The following is a 13,707-nucleotide window of genomic DNA, read 5'->3' on the forward strand; positions in this document are numbered from 1 at the left end:
TTTTCTTCAACTCCGAAGCTTTCTTTCTGAGAAACCCGTGTGGGGTTTCCTTTGTCGTTTCGTGCTACACTTGAGTTGATGACACTTCTTCCCTTTCAGGAACCTTCTTACAGCTTTGCAGTCTTTCGCAGAGCTGATTTGTCGAAGAAGATTATGTGCGTTACGCTAAGATCGCGGGGTTGGCGCACCATATAGGAAAAAAGAAAGAAAAGAAAGCTCTGCCGAAAACTAAGATGTTATTCCCATTCACTGTGCGACGCAATCAATCAAATGCATGCAGTTTTTTTATGTATTGCCAGCGAATCATTTATCTACGAACGGTAGGCTGAGAAGATCGCGAATACGCACATCGGATTAGCCGTCACAACTTCTTAGAAACCGCGGTACGGAGCCCTCCACCAAAATTAGGAACGGGGTCCTCTCCGCAAGCTACAGTATTTATCCGGACAGGAGACTGGCACACTGAGGTGTGATATATATCAAAGTACATGTCAATATTTCTCCTTACGTCCACTTTCGAACTCTCGCACCCACGGCAACGAAAGTGCTTCCTCCATCCGTGCGAAAGAAACCACCGAATGCTAAAAACCAACAAATGACTTAAGAAACAGGTGTATACATCGTAATCTCTCTCGCAATCGTCAGTGAGCGAGTTTTCTCCATGTGTCGATGGTGCAAGTAATGTTGTTGAGTTAGACCAGGATTGCTTACTTGCTTCTTACTCACGCATCGCCGCTTACCCTTGAGTACTGCCCTAGCGGCTTTATCGCTTTACTTTTTTGTGTGTTTCATCGCATATTCCTTTTTCGCTTTTCCAGTTTGGGGGCGCTTATATCATACTGCATGTAAGACGCCGTTTCTTGTTCGGTTTGTCTAGTTATTTATTATTTTGTACTGCTGTTTTCGCTGGTTCATGCTTACTGTAGATTTAGTATGGTTCTGTGTCTGTGGAATGTGCGTGCCTGCTATATGGGGAAATGAATAGCTTCAGTTTCTTAACTGCCTGTTGGCATAGCCGGCTCCGATGTAGCTAACATTGTCATTCCTCAATAGTAATAATAATAAAAAAACAAACATGCGTAAGCTCAGTGTATTTTATAGCCCGTGGCACGGGGGCCTTAGACGTAAGATAAAGTGACAATGTGCGGTTCTAGCAACTTCATGCTTAGTAGTAATGTTTAATTGGGAACATTCAGAAGTCTCTCTTGCTCTCCGACGGATTTGCATCCTGGTTACGCTGATAGGGCTTCGCCACGCAGTAAATATAATTAAAGTTATTATTATTATTATTATTATTATTATTATTATTATTATTGTTGTTGTTGTTGTTGTTGTTGTTATTGTTGTTGTTGTTGTTGTTGTTGTTGTTGTTGTTGTTGTTGTTGTTGTTGTTGTTGTTGTGGTGGTGGTGGTGGTGGTGGTGATGATAATGATGAAGGTTGCGATGATAGCTGCTGTTCGTAACACATTTGCTAATGCATGCGAAAGACGGTTGAGTGCACACACAGCTTTTAGCAGGGTCCTGCTAAAAACAATTTTGAAAATATTCTTCTCCTGCCTAGTAAAACGTTTTTAAGTGTGTAGCATTGAGCAGTTTTTCTCGTAGCATATAAGAGCGACAGCCTATGAAAGGAGAGTAGCGGGCGCTACTTTACGCAGGCAAGCATTAACAACCACCGGTTTGTCTCCTCAATCAGTGAGTGAGTGAGTGAGTGAGTGAGTGAGTGAGTGAGTGAGTGAGTGAGTGAGTGAGTGAGTGAGTGAGTGAGTGAGTGAGTGAGTGAGTGAGTGAGTGAGTGAGTGAGTGAGTGAAGTCATCGGCGACATCTTAGTAAATTTTATTGGTGGCTTGAACGATCACAGAAACAGAAGTTCAACGTTTAACGTGACAAGTTAATGTGACTACTTCAGCTGCAAGAGAACTTGGTGAACTTACCTCTCTAATTCTTTTGCAGACGTGCGAACCGAATAATTGTAGTAACTCAGGACCTAGCAATGTGCTCTTGGTGTTCGTTAATTGCCACCCCTCGATCATTTCAAATATCCCCGTAACCTCGTAAGCGTCTCGGCGTAAAGACGGAAGGAGGAGTCGTTGAGGAAGCCCCTCTTCCCCCGTTGCGCTCGCAGAAACTTCCTGGACGGTTTCCCGCGTCCGCGACCACACGCTCCAGAGAACTGGCAAACGAAAAAAAAAAAGTAATTACGAAAGAAAGAAGAAAAAGAAAGGAGAATAAGAATAAGCAATAGCTACACACGGGACTCTCCGGCGTCTAACAATGGACCCACGCCTGCCGCCACAGGCATCTGCGCGCAGTGCCATTTGAACTGTACCATTCCATTTCCCACCGGAGTCGCAACGGTTCTCGTCCAAGCCGCCGCGAGGCGCTTCCCAAGTTCGTGGAGGGTTGAGACGACGGAAAGAGCCAGATCGGGGAAGGTACGGTTACTGGCGACCAGCAGAAAATTTGGACTCTTCGCTTCTTCGTCTTCTCCTTCTTCTTAAGTGCCATCTATTTTTCATTCTCTCTCTCTCTCTCTCTTTGTTATTTGGTCTCTTTCTCACTCAAAGTGAAAACGCCTCGTCGCGGGCGCCTCAAGTCGCCGACGGACCGTTAAGCCCGCTAGGCGGGGACATCTTCGCAGCGTTATCTCTGGCCCGTTGCTCTCTCACGCTGTGGGAGGGGAAGTGGCGCCAAGCTCGTGGCTGTTTGCAGTGGCGCTTAACGGTGCTCTCGGTATACGCCACACGCGCCGTACGAAGCCCAAGCCGCGCCGTCTCTCTAGCCGGACCTCCTCTTCTCAGATCGCAAACCGCCTCGCTGCTCCCCGACAGTCACGTGGCCTCGTAGCGTCTGCTCTGCTTTTCTCGCTTTCTCCGAACTGTCGAAAAACACTTGACTTTTCGTGCCGCCAACGGTCGTGCGTGGCGAACGGGCAAATGAACCTGGAAGGGTGGGACCGAGTATTCGTAGCCCGGGGCGTACTCTTGCCTATTTCAAAATGCTTGCTGAACGTTTTCAATGGCAACCCGCTGACTGCAAATACTTACCGTTAGTGAGTCCGCTGGTGCTGTCAGTGTACTTTTAGCGCGCTCTCGAATCGAATGGGTGCCCAAGGTTTGGAGATCGCGATTCGATGTGAGCTGTACTGTGCGACGCTCAACAATAAGATAGACCAGCGTCGTCGAGACGCGAGAAATGATACTGCCGAATGCGAGCATTCTTCGCAGGATTTTAATTGCGTGTTTTTTTTTTCCTTGCGGGCTTTTTCGTTGTAGCCTCAGGCTGGGAGTGGCGTTTGCGCGTCTTTACGTTCACTTGCTGCGCCATGTTTATGAATCTATGAACCATGTGTACGATGCGAGTGATGTCAATACGGGGAAGATCGACAAGTGTTGGCTCATAGTCTTGCCCGTCTGGAGAACTAACCGTTGTCAGAGGGCGGCGTATTAGATCGTGGACTCTTCAAACAAATGTCTTTGTAGTTACTAACTACAAGTTAGTAGGCGTCTCTCACAATATTCAATACCTACGCAGAAACGTTGAGTTAGTAACGGTGATGGTAGTGACTTTACTAACTGAGGAATGCAGTAACCTTTACGAGTAGAACTCACAAGATGGTTGCTAATACGCTTACTTACTAAATACAAAACGTAGCAGGTGCAACTAGCGCAGCTTCATTGCATTCACTAGCAATATTGTGGGGACCATTCGGTTTATAAACTCCACTTCCATTATTCTATTAAGCCGATGATATTGCAAAAGCATAGCAAGGCAGTGTAAGAAAAACGAGAGTCACATTGATCTATCATCAATTACTCTTATACGTCATGGTCAAATTAGGCGGAAAAGAGCATTTCTACCGCAAGTTTGACGGGGCATATCCATAAACCGATGCCATCCTCAAAATTCGTTTCAGGTCGAAATCCCTTACAATCTCGCTAGCTACAATTCTTTGATTGCAATATGTGTTCTAAATGAATTAGTAAGAAATTTTAACTGGTTAAATTCCGTTAATTAGTCAATTCCGCATTATATTGGTCAAGTCCGCCTCATTGCATAATTTTGTTCAAGGGTTAGAATTACTATCTGCCACAGTAGATTCTGAAAATTTTGGTGCAGCTAAAAAAATAAAGCACCCTTATAGAGATTCACGTAGACCGAAATCGTCGACAGTGCAAAATGCTATTTAGTATTTCGCACGCACTGACCTCTATTTAGTATACTAGGCTACTATGCATGAGTTTGGAGTTTATTGTAGACGAGCTTACACAATACATATAAACTCAGATACTATTCGACGCCCAAGGAATTGGCAAAGGGTCCCAAACAGTTACAACGGAATGTGAGATTATCAATGACAAGTGCGTGAAACAAAGGCGTTCGTTTTTATGCAGTTATACACTGAATTAGAGTGTGGACACGCACGAACATTTATTGCAGCCCGACATTGCATATTGAATGTCTTATTCCTCCGATGTTTTTTCCTCCTCTTTGTGCCTTTGTTGGTTGACATGCCTTGGTCGCTGGGGTTTGTCGTTGATGTTTGCGATAGCCGGCCCTTGGGTGGCCTATTTTCCCAGGATCACGACGTTTAATAAACAACCGAGCTGCTTCTAATGAGGGAAATAATGCCTTTCCCAATGGTGGCAGAGGTCAGTAGGTATTTTCCCACGGCTTGGACGCGCGTGTGGCACGAATTACGTTGGTAAAGACGCTGGCTATGTATACGCGTTGTATGTTTAAGCTCGCGACCGTTATTGGCCTTCCGTGTTCTTCCGAGATTTGTTTCGCTGATTTGACTTTCGTGTCTCGTGGCTTTTGCACGTATTTGTGTTTGCGTCTTAAATCTTGTGCGGATGCCTTAGAACGTTGCATGGGCAAGACTTCTAGAAGGCTGGCTTGTTCCGGCACGTGAATTGAGAGAGAGAGAGAGAGAGAGAGAGCTATTTGTACGAAAGGCAGAGAGATTTGCCGGTGCATAAATATTTGCCTACATGCTGCTCTGCAATTAACTCATGTAGGTACTCTAATGATAATATATATGACGCTGATGCTGCAGGCAAGCACGACTTGCAAGGATGTTTTTACTGTATCCCTTTGCTTTCCTTGCTCCGGATACGACCGACCGGACCCACTGTACTGACCGAGCAGTGGAGTACACATTATAGATAGTAGGGGCTACCAGGATAAACGGACGCGTCAAAGCATAGGTCGCGCTTAGCGGCGAAGCCTTACCTCCGACCCCCTTACTCTCCCTACTTATCCGCGCTGTTGAAACAGAGATGACAATCATAAAACGCTGAAGTGGGCACCTGACGATGTACTGGGTCTATGGCGCTACAGGCGACGTGCCTGAGATGACCTATAAGCTCCAGGACCGCGCAAGGTGTTCTCAATAATACCAACCACCATCAATGATTCGACAATAGCACTACTGGAGGCAAGCACCGCTTGAAAGAACGTTTTCGCAACTTCCTTCTGTTTTCTTTGCTCCGGTTGCGAACACCGTGACCAACCGTACTGACAGAACGGAGCCCGCGGGATGGATAATAGGAGGTACCAGGATAACCGGAAACTTCAAAACGTTGCGCTTCCAGATGAAGCTTCCCCGCCCCACATATAGCCGTGATTCAAACACGAAGATCACTATCGTTAAACGCTGACGCGGGCACCCCACGTTGCGCATGATCTATGCCGCGCTGTACACACGTGACACATCCGGAGCCGACCTGTAAGCTCCAGGAGAGTGCAAGACGTTTACTCGGGCTCTCCTTCCGTGACTGGTCGGAGCTTGCGTAATGTCGTGCGGGCCCGTCAGGAAGCATCGCACACGAGCCCGCTGCGGCATTAAAGCTACCGCGTCGTCGTCTCCCGATCGAAGCGCGGCTTGCCCCAATACATAGAGTTTCTCGCTATATTAGCTAGAGGGAAATCTGGCGCTGCTGCGCTGTGGTATGCATGGAAATGCCGGTATATTGTGACTTCGGATTGGCATCGTTCTCGGAGAGCCAGGACACCTTGAAGACGCGCCTGGCAAGCACCGTTCCGTGTGTCACAACGATTCATTTTCTACTAAAACGGCACGTAAAAAGCCGTTTTAGCTTTATTATTACGCAAGAACATGTGTTGCTTAACTATGAGAACTTGGTATTGCATGTACAGTTATACGACACGTAAAAAGTATCAGCGGGCCGCTAAAGTTGGAGGACAGACGGCAAGATTCGCGCTCGCTTTGAGACAGTTTGTCGTCTGTTCTTGCTTTTCTTCGCTTGGCCACGCATTGCAGGTGAGTAAAGATGTGATACGCGTCAATGGAAACCTTTTCTGAAGATTTTACTTTAGGAACGCGTTATTTGTGTAGCCGTATCCACGTTTTAGACGAAGCCTCTTACAACACCGGCCAACACGAGCCTCGCCGACACATATACCGTCATTCCCATGACGGCACAACGCCCCTTAGGAAACTCCCATAGACGGTGGCGCCAGATATCCCTCTAGGTGTTATAGTGAGAAATTCTATGCCCCAATACGTGGACGCGCACAGTAAACCGTGTTCCGCGATGCCTGTCGAGCGTTTGCGCGTGATTCTCGCGAATGCAGCTCCGCTAGCTCTGTGACCCGTGTCGGCGGTTCGTAACGTTGTCTCGCGCGAGCCCTCCTCGCCACGTAGGGACGCGCACCGGCCTGCAGAGCGGAATGTCTTCGACTCGTGTATACATCGCATGCGCGGGACCAGGCGAAAAAAATTCCTGACACGTTCGCTTCCATTTCCGCTGTTACGCGTGTAGCAGTTGTATAATTGTGTCTGTTGCGAAAACGGAAAAGTCGGCGCAGCGAACGCACACCGCATCAGTTCTCTTCACACGCTGCTCTGATAGTTTGTTCTTTCGTCTGGGTAGTTAGTTATCCGAGCCCAGCGCTCCGCAATCAAAGGCTCCCATGCCTGTCCGTGCCTGTCTCATGCATGTCTCATGGCGCTGTCCTTGCATCCCGAGCAACGAAGGCGGTTCTAATCTTCCTGAGAGAGAGAGACAGTGGTGGTCTCGAGGAGACACTTCAGTCAGTTTGCGTGTTACGTGGTGTGGTTTGTTTCGTCTGCGTTGTGTTTCGGCCGTGGGCTTTGTGTGTCGTTTCGTTTCTTGTCGTTCCCATCTGGAGTAGCAAGCGAGACGTGTGGCCGGACAAATATCTCCAGGGTTCCTTATACAGAGCTTCTCTGTTCACGCCGCCGCAATTAAAAAAAGACCTTCTTTTGCGTCACCTTATCAAATGTTAACAAGCCCCCTCCTCCACCGTTTTCCCAAAGGGCTGGCAGAGGAACAAAGAGGAAGTGAGTTCATTAACAGTGGTGGAGCAAGGAAATCCTCGACATGGAGTCACCGTCTCGACAAGGAAGATTTTCTTCATCGTTACGGCCCTTACGAAAACGAGCCCTTTCGTAGAACCGTTGGCTCCGGGCAGAGCGTATTAGCGCAGTCGTTACCAAAAATTTCGAGGACGTTTAAACTTCGCCTTTAAGTGTGGAACGCCGATAGATTTCAAAGATCCCTGACTGCTTGCCCCGCTTCCCGGCGAGTGCAGCTTTCTTGCGGTTGCGCGGAGGCGAACGCGCAGTGGTGGTGTTGAGAGGGACCGAGCGGGCCGCGCCACTTGGAAGAGGGGTTTGTGTTTGAGTTTCTGAGTAACATAATTATGTTGTCTGGCAAATTCAAATTAAAATTCGACGCTTTCATGTCTGCAGATTGTGTTTAGGTCGTACTTTACTATTTTTCTGGCGCATTTTACCTTGAGGAGTTTAATTAGTTCAGTAACTCATCTGCGCCACGCGGAGGGTCTGTGTGGTTGTGGTTCAGAATCATTTTGCGCCAAGCGACGTCCGACGCCGACATCGGCTCTTTTGCGACACGGGGCACTTAATACATGATCATTTTTGTATATACACATCTCGTGCACATCACTTCAAAATTGTGTAAAGAGTTCTATCACATCATCATTGTATATAACTATTGTGCACACTGTATATATTGAAAATCATTTTGTACATGTGGCATTTAGTTTATGTGTAACTGTGCCTTTCCGTGGGTATACGTGTTTATATGTTGGTGCGTGAGGACTCGGACACTACTCGCGTTGACAACGCGCTGTGTTTCGTGTCTTACATGTTATCGTCCGCGTGGAACTGTGCCGTGATTATGACTCAGTGTTCGTATCGTCTCTTGTCGAAATAAACTTTTTCTAAACACACCTTAATGCTATAGCGTTAAGACTAAATATTGGCGTGTCATGGTGGGGATATTAGGACGGCTTCTGAATACTGGCGTTTATGCCAGCGTGTCAGACACATTGTCAGGAAAATAAATCGAAAAAGTGAGATTCCGTTCTAAGAAGCATAGTTTCCTGTGTTCTTGAAAAGTCCGTTTCGGTGAATGACTTCGCTAAGGGACAGAGGGAGAGATAAAAGGGAAGGGAAGACAGGGAGGTCAGCCAGTGTAAGTATCGGCTGGTTACCCTATGCTGGGGAAAGGGGTCAATGAAATAAAAGGTGAAAGAAGAAGAAACAAATAAAAAAAGCACGGGCGAAAAATGCACGCAATAACGTTATGCTACGCGCTGCAACTTTAACTGCACCTGGCGCACAATTCACAAGCCGTTAAGAACTTGAGCAGAGCTCTTAAGGCTTCGAGTGCCGAAACCCGTCTGGATCAGTATCCTAGAACTTTTTCCTTTGTTTCCAGTTTCAGTTTCTTCCAGTTTTTCGAGCGTGGTCGCGAGCACTTGTCGCATTTTAGCGGGGACAGTCACCGATCGTCTCCTCGCTGCCACAGTTCTCGCAAGCAGGGTTTTCGGCCATTCGAATGCGGAATGGCCGAACAGGTCATTCACTTAGGTCATCGCGCATAGTACGTTATAGGCACGTTATTTATGTACGCGTATTCCGAGAACGCGTAGAAATTGACAGCACGCGCTTTAAATCTTGTTTTATCGTTACTCGCCATGCGCTATAGGGGTCGATATTTCGCTGCGCAGTGTTTCAGTTTTCATTATCAAGCAAATCAGGTGTGCACTCTGTATGCCCTAGAGCGACAAGAACTTGCCAAAGCTTTCCAAAAACTGGACAATCGGTCGCTTTCTGTGCAGGTGCTGCTGGAACACCGCCCCCATCGCCCGTCGGCCCATAAAGCAGTGAAGGCACGTTTGTGTTTCTTAAGGACGACGGGTTTGTGCGACCACCTGTGACTATTTAGGCAATTTCTGTAAAACCACACGCGTCAGCGAACTTGCCGCAATTTCCTTCTTTCCTTCCCTCCTCTCTCTCCCTGTGATCTTTGCTTTCCCCTTTCCCATTCCCCCAGTGTAGGGTAGCCAACCGGACGTTATTCTGGTTAACCTCCCTGCCTTCTTCTTTTCTCTTTCCTCCTGTGTCACGATGATTGTCACGTGACTCGCCGCGGTCTATCAGTGGCTATGTCGTTGCGTCTCTGGGCGCGTGGGGAGCGATCAGATATCGCTGTTCGAAATGCGCGTTCACTTTGTGTCGAGTTTCGCCTTACGCGATTGGCCTGAGCCGCGCCGAGTCGTCAGCCGAGTCGTCATTTTCGTTAGAGAGTAAGATAACGTGACAAACCCAGATAGTCGCATGCGCCGCTGTTCGTGTCTAGATTTTACGGAGAAAATCTTGCCAGGACTCGATCGAACGTGTCATGTGATCGAGCGTCAGAACACTGGAACCGAGGGCGCAAGTGGCGCCTACTTGTGGCAGCGCAAAGCCCGCAAGTGTAAATTCCTCGAACGCTTTCTTTTCAGAAAACGTCCGGCGTGGTGTGGTGTCGTGTGCTAGAGGCCAAAGGGACCTGTACTTACGCCTGTGTTGACTGCTCTGTCAAGATCACGCTGTGAAGGAATGGTGTGGAGGTGTCCTGTCGTTACGTACGCCGTCGGCAACTGCAGAGCCCAGTAGTGAGTAGAGCATGTCTTACTTTGCGGTCAGCTGCGCTAATATAGCTTTCCGTGCAACCTGTTAGATATATTTGCAGTATCGCGCGAGCGTCGACCGCGTGCTTTGTTGGGAATCGGTGAGATCGGCGATGTTACCTAGTCGCTATCTTGTGCATATGTAAATGTATATATGGTTATCCATTTGTCTATCTTTCCTCCCTGTCGTTTTACTCAACCCCCTCCCCGCTGCCCTCCCCGCTCTGCTGACCGCGGTTCAGGGGCCAAAAGAGTGCGCTAAATAGTTATTGCGACCAGCAGCAATTTTCCTTCGCTCCTTTTACCTTTATTTGTCTGTCTATAGATATTTAAATAAACGATCTACTACGCGGACGTGCACAAAGAAGCCCTTCCGTGCAAGCGTCTTCTGCTGCGCTCTTCCCTTCAGAATTGCGCACGCCCTGCCGTTGTTATCCGTGAAGACTTATCGTTCACATGAATTCCCGACATTACGTCGCGCGTGCTCATGAACACAGTTTTCATACGTCCTTAATAATGGTCAAAAGGGGTCGCTTGCTGAAACCGATGTGACGAAAACATGTTATACCATCGTCGCTTATGTCTTTGCAAGCGCACTACCCACACACCTTACTTTGGTGTCGTTTTGTGGTCGAAACAGGCCGTTATTAGAAAAGAAACTATGCATGTGTGTCGTGCGTAGCTACCTTAGCTACCACCCAGCTACCTACCTTAGCCTACCTACCTACCTTAGCTACCTCCCAGCTACCTTTCTTCTCCACAAGAAATGTAGAAAATTACGTATCAAGAGAGGGGTCAAATAAGGGGACACAATCCGTACAATACTATTTATTACATGCTTAGAACAAGTATTCAAGCTATTAGACTGGGAAAGCTTAGGAGTGAGGAACAACGGCAAATATCTCAACGATCTGATTTGCGCATACACTGTCCTGTTCAGCAACACTGCGGATGAATTGCAACAAATGATTGAATACCTTAACCGAGACAATGTCATAGTTGAATATTATGCAGATGACCATTAAAGGTAATATTCTGACAAAGGTACAAGAATTCATGATCCCCAGTCAGCCCCTGGAATCTGTGTCCGAGTGCGTTTATCTAGGTCAGTTAGTCAGATCGGATCCTGATCGTGAGACAGAAACTTACTGAAGAATAGAAATGGGTTGGAGTGCATACGGCAGTCCTTGCCAAATCCTGACTGCGAGATTACCAGTGTCGTTGAAAATAAAAGCGTACAATCGTTGCCTTCTACCGGTGCTAATATTTGGGCAGAAACTTGAAGGTTAACAAAGAAGCTCGAGAACAAATTAAGGACCGCACAAAGAGCTATGGAACGAAAAACGTTAGGCGTAACGTTAAGTAGACAGGAAGAGAGCGTTGTGAATCATAGAGCAAATGGGGATGACCGATATTCTAGTTCACATTAGGAGAAGAAAATGGAGCTGGTCAGGCCATATGTAATGCGTAGGGCGGATAATGACTGCCCAGAGAAGGGAAGCGCAGTCGAGGACGGCAGGAAGTTAGGCGCAAGTTGGAATTAGCTAGCCTAAGACAGGGGTATTTCGAAATTGCTAGGAGAGGCCTTCGTCCTCCCGTGGACCAACAAATAAGTTGATGATGATGATGATGATGATCTTGAGACTGTTGTCACCCTGAAAATGTGTTCCAAGCCTATACGCCTTGCGTACTCACCGGCTGCAATTCATAAGCTGCAGTATGTGCCGTAAAGTAATATTTGAAACGCTAGTTAGTGAATATTTTGGTAATTAGTCGATTATGAATTTTGATTTAGTGAGCGAGTAATATCTACCTGTTTAGGTAATTCAGCTCAGTGACTAGAGTTATGCTATTTGCCACATGCAATTTAAAAACAACTTCTGTACGGTCTAAAAAAAATAAATACACACCAAGTATAGTTACATAGTGCCCACAGGCTCCACCAAAGCAAGTCGTCCAGAAGTAGCGCGAAGACGCGCGTAATTTTTACCCCTCGTCTTTATCTGGAGGCGGCATGTTCACCTGCAGCGAAACTCTCTCCGGAAACATCGGAAGCGAGCGCTTCCCTCGTGAAAAAAAGAAAAGAAACACACCGTGGTAGTGGTGGTTAGGCAACGTGCAAGAATAGGGCGTCCCGCGGCGATAACATCGCGCCGAAGGGAACGTTGCCTCTCAAGACCGCGGCAACAAGAGCAGCAAAGGCCTCCGTGACCCACCGAAGGGGGCGGCGCGGCGAACGGTTGTCTTGCATCTTCTTCCGCAGCGGACAGACTCCCACATCACTCACGCGGCCGCTTGGGGCGCTGCCGTCGCTTTCCGGGCATGCGCCGAGGAGCTTCGCCAGACCCGGCTGACCCGGTAGCCAGCTGCGGTCAGGAAGAAGCCTCGTCTACGAGGTTCCCACAAGCTGGGCGCTCAAGCGCTATTAGCTATACGGTGATGCCCCCCCCCCCCCCCCCCCTACAGGGAGCGAACACTCGTTACCAGTTACCGCGCGCGACGTTATCGAATCTGGGAGTGTAACCAGGTGCGCCCGCCTCTAATCCGCGAACCATCGATGCCGCGCGTTACGTTAGCGTTGCAGTCGGCACTTCTCTAGCTGTGAGGCCTGGACGAGATAACGCCACCGATTACCACCTGCACTTCCGGTTTGAGAATCGAGTAACATGAAGACGGCTCAGCGATAACTCGCTACGCTTGCGTTCAATTTGTGATGGGCGGTGATCGACGTGCAACTGCACGTAACTTCGCCGGCACGAAACGCAGAAGTTGCGAAATGTGTTACAAATATATGTTGCAGTACATTTTGCAAGATATACAGTGAGGCACTCTCTCAAGTAAAGCTTGTTTCGGGTGAAGCGAGCGTCATTATAAAATACAACTAAAGAACCAACGGTAAACACGAAACCAAGACGAAGAAGAAAGACGGATCAGGCTGGCCAGTCTTGTTTTATGGCGATCGCAATTATACGGACACTCCACGCGCATTTCTGCCGTCGGCGTCGCTGTCGCCGTGAGCTTCCGTATAAAGTCAAAGGACGATAAAACCGTCGCCGCGCACCGTATGCTGTATGTGCGGGTGAAAGCCAGCAAGGGTGAGCCGGCTATCGCGGCTCGCGCAGTTATTGCGCAGCACTTTATCTCACTTCACTTCCAACACAATGTTGGGGGTCCTCCAGGCGAAAAAGTTGTCATAGACAACTTCCGGGGCACTGGGGACCATACAAACAGCAGGCAAAGTGATACATTCACAAAGCGAAAATTTCAAGGACTTTACATCACTGGGTATCTTGAAATAGTGAAAATGATATACAATGCAAGATAAGAAAAAAAATACAGTTATGGAAACTACACACATCTTTTCATGTACATTCAAAACATGGAAACGTCAAAAATACAGATGAACTTTTGTTAAGGAGTTCAACTTTCACGTCCTTCCATTAAGACTCTCCTTGCGGGCAGCCGGGCGCACACGGCCGAGCCGCGAGTATTTTGAGACATATACGACTGGTACAGACTCCGCGCTGCGCTGTGTTTTCGCGGCGAAGTTGGCATTGATGCGAGCGGCAGCACCAAGATCAATTCGCTCGCTGCAGCTGCCGCGCTTCGCCGCGTTTTTGACAGCGAGTCTGCGCGCGGTCATCGAGTGAGATGTGTTCATGTTGGCTTGTGCGCGCGTTACACCATGCTTGCTTATTTAGTTAGTATGCCTATGTTGACAACTTTTTTACGG

The 13,707-nt window shown here is 47.9% G+C and overlaps 1 long non-coding RNA gene across 4 annotated transcripts in view; it reads left to right on the forward strand.

Annotated features, from left to right (window-relative positions):
* The window catches only part of LOC139049597 (uncharacterized), a 54,997-nt gene that overhangs the window by 13,383 nt on the left and 27,907 nt on the right, over positions 1-13,707 (forward strand). For 3 of the 4 annotated variants that reach the window (XR_011508410.1, XR_011508411.1, XR_011508408.1), the window contains 2 exons: positions 9,141-9,191; positions 9,807-9,959. This is a non-coding gene — a long non-coding RNA (uncharacterized lncRNA). The remainder of the gene's footprint in view (positions 1-9,140; positions 9,192-9,806; positions 9,960-13,707) is intronic. The other variant, XR_011508409.1, reaches the window with a different exon arrangement.

This window comes from Dermacentor albipictus, chromosome 9 (assembly GCF_038994185.2).
Source record: "Dermacentor albipictus isolate Rhodes 1998 colony chromosome 9, USDA_Dalb.pri_finalv2, whole genome shotgun sequence".
NCBI lineage: Eukaryota > Metazoa > Arthropoda > Arachnida > Ixodida > Ixodidae > Dermacentor > Dermacentor albipictus.